The sequence below is a fragment of the Phaethon lepturus genome, unplaced genomic scaffold, assembly GCF_000687285.1.
Source record: "Phaethon lepturus isolate BGI_N335 unplaced genomic scaffold, ASM68728v1 scaffold6262, whole genome shotgun sequence".
NCBI lineage: Eukaryota > Metazoa > Chordata > Aves > Phaethontiformes > Phaethontidae > Phaethon > Phaethon lepturus.
In genome coordinates, this window is record NW_010523974.1 from 23,754 (window position 1) to 27,650 (window position 3,897).

Sequence of the window (3,897 nt, forward strand, 5' to 3'; positions counted from 1 at the left end):
TGCCTGTGTGAATGCCTCGGACAGCAGAAAAGTCAAGGGAATGCTTCTTCAGCTGAGCGTCTGTGCCCACCCACACCCCAGGGAGTGCGTGTACCAACAGCAGCACTGTCTCACTAAGTGTATGGCTGCAGGTGATTGCTGAAAAATTATGATTCAGCGTTGCGTAGTTACACAGACAGACAGGTGATGCATGAAGAAATTCAGAGCAGAAAAGTGTCTCTTCCGGTGGCCCAAACCTCCATCTCTGATTTTTACGTGACTCCCTTTTCCACAAACATTATTTCCTCTAATTTCCCCTGTTCCTGATTAGTTTTGGGCAGTTATTGAAGAATGCCAGCCACCTGAGGACTTAGGGTGCAGGGTATCTGTGGGTCCCAGGTGCTGTTATGCACCTGCACTGTTCTGTCAGCTGCTTACAAGGCTGAAACATCATAGAACAGAATCATAGAATCATTTAGGCTGGAAAAGACCTTTAAGATTGAGTCCAATCATAAACCTAACACTGCCAAATCCACCACTAAACCATGTCCCTAAGTAAGTGCCACATCTACATGTCTTTTAAATACCTCCAGGGCTGGTGACTCAATCACATGCTGAAGTAAGGGACCAACCACGTGCCATGAGTAACCACTGGAAAGGTATTTATTCTATAAAAGGCAAAACAATGCTGAAATCCATAGGGTATTTATATCTCGAGGCAATGAATCTACACAGCACAGCTCAGTGTGGACTTAGGATCCAGGACAAGTTTGACTGTACCAACATAGTACCGCATTTCCAACAGGACCCATTAACCCGGATCAGGCCCAATATAAATGCAGTTACCACGCTTCCAGGCCCAGCATGGATGTCTCCACACCTGTGGCATCAATATACTCCTTATCTCAGACAAAACTGAGTATGGCAGGTTTTGGTGCGTGGTTGGAAACACCATCATCAATACATTGCAGCCTCTAGGTGAATGTCACCACATCGCACTCCTCCTAGAATCCGTCATTGATACTCATTACCCCATAAAGTCCTTCCATATAGCTCGGGGCTCTTCAGGTTTGTTTTTTTAATCCAAAACAATGAACACTGGATTTCACAATATCCCTTGCAGATTCGAACAGCAGAACCTCGTTTTCTTCATGTAAGAACCAGACAGTAGATATTTGCACAGCTTTCCACCACAATGCAAGGAACAAAGCTGGACAGACAAGCTGCCCTTGTAGGTGAAATTCACAATAAGGCCCTCGTTTGTTCTTTGTCAAAATCTTTACAGATACTTAGTTTGCCGAGATTATTCAATGGGCTTGGAAAGAGTCAGGGAAATGCAACAAACCTCAATGGTCTGCTTTGCAATTTAATGGCTTTCCTTTTTCTGTGTGCGCAGTTACCGAGAGAAACCTAACCCTTCCCCAAGCCTTCACCTTTGATCGGAGCAAGTATCAAATGCTGTTTGGCTTAGGTACATTTTGTGCTTGTTTCTTATGCAAATGCAAACTACTATACACCAGCTGGCACTTTTGCCAAATTTGTTTCATTCTGTTTTCTATCTTTCACCTAAAAGGGGTATTATGTACACGGAGATTACTTTTCTGTGAGAAGATAGTGAGAGATTTATTTTCTTTCAAAAATTATGGGACTAGATCCATCTTGGAGTAATTCCACTAAAACCTGTAGCCTTACACCAATGATTATTTAATTGCATTAGTTGCTAAAAATCATCAGAACAAAGCCAATCTGTGTTTCAAGTGCTTTGTTATTGTTATGGCAGGGTTGATCACTTACATAATTTTTACCAAGGCCATTTTACACTACGTCTAATCACGATTAACCAAATATCTTATGCTCCAAATCAGCCCTGTCTGGGCAGACCTGAGAGACCAATTCCAACCCCAGGGCTGAATCTGATCCCTTGAGCTTGAAGAATTGGTTTGTACACGGTTGTGAAGCCTTTCTCATGTCCAAAATCACAAGCTTTCTCCTCCAAATCCTTCCCTTGTTTCTGGGGTGGCTCATAATGTCTCACCAGACCCCAGTTTCAGGTTCCAGACCAAATACACACTCACACACAGAGAAAGACAAAAATAAGTGAACGTTTACACAGCTTCTATTCAGTCAGAGTTGGGCTCTGGAAATCAAATTTGGGCCTCAGTGCCTGCAGAAGGATTTGGGATGAGTATATAAAACAGACACCTGGAGTTAAATCTTCCTAATTTTAGGATTTCTGATAAGGATAATCCCTAGTTAGGTCACACCAAATCATTTATGAGCTTTGGTTCTTGTTCAGCGGATTATTCTTTAATTCAAATAAAATAACAACAAACCCTGACCAACGGATTTTATCCATGTGTACATCTTTAAGTGATCTCATTTAAATCAGAATGATGGCTTGCAGGATTTGGCTCACAAGAACAGTGGGAGCAGCCTATTTAACATTATGTGCTCTTTACTTCAGTCCTTACGAAGCTTCAGCTCTAGCTTCAGGTTTATTACTTAAACTAAACACAGAACTTTATAGGCTTTTTAGCCTTTCTTTAGAGCTAAGAAGCTCTAAGTTTGCAAGAAGCAGAAGTCACCCTAATTATTTATAAACATTTTCATATCATTGTAGATTGACTCTCACATCATCATCGCTGGGTGAGAGCTAGCATCCCTTACAATGCACAGTGTAGTCATGGCCATGCTTCGCTAATGTCATCCGGTTTGAGACACTCTTTGTAGTCTGGATTTATAACAGTGAACGTTCTCTTGAAGGTGGACCCATAAATTTCACACACAGGACCAGCCACAGGAGAGTTGCAAACTCATTGCCAAACATCTCAGGTTGAGGTCAGGGCCACTGTGGTGTTCCATCCCACTCTCTTCTCCCTCAAAAACTCCAGACTAATGACAGCTGCAGCAGCTTTACTACTGCATAACCCCAAATGCCAAAAGTTGCTTGAGAGAGGGCAGACCTGCACCATACACCTACCATGGATGGGGCAAAATGCGGCTCTGTCCATTGGGATGACTCCATAGAAAGAGCCACCAAAATCATCTCTGAGGAGCCCCACAGGACTGGGTCCCACAGGCAAGGTCACTGAGATCCTCCGTGTTTTGTGACTCAAGCCACAGATCAGAGCGTGTGTAACTCAACAGCACTTGGATCTGGGTGGATACACACATGCCTAAACTTGAGGTCATGCCAGCTTACATGGCAAGACTGTTTACGGTCCATGTTTTTTATGCAGGCATGTAAAATAGCAGTAGCATACCCAAGTCCTTTTTCTGGGCCTATCACTAAAAGCTAACACAAACAGGATGTCATAGGTCACCAGAAAATTTTACCAGCTGACCAAGACTGTCATATGGCAACCACATGACTGATGGTCATATGAAGAGCAAATTTTTTTCAGTTTTCTGTGCAATGGTCAATTAAATATACTGTAGAATACATTCTATAGTATTCTACAGTATATTTAAGTATATTACATAGTCTTATATAGATAGTATTATGCCTTGTATTTATATAGCATGATACTTAGGCCTATGGAAAATCCTACCTAAAATCAGATTACATGCCTGTGAACTTTTAGAAAAAGTAAGTAAATGAAACAACCCCAAAGGTGGTATATCATCTGTGGAATTTACTTCTGTCCACTTGACATGTCAAGAAGCCATTCAAGACGGGCATCTAATTCCTATAGATTCCTATAAATACATTTTCACTGAATTTTAGAGGGCAACTGTTGTTTCATCTCTGCAGAAATTGTACATTTCCCTAATTAACTTGAAAAACAAAGATTTTGTGCCAGTTGTATATATTCAGCAGGTTTCTGTTCAACTATTTTCAAGATCTGTAAAAAGCCACCATAGAAAGACTTTTAAAAAAAAATCAAACAGCAGAAATACAGTCCCATCTAGGGAAAG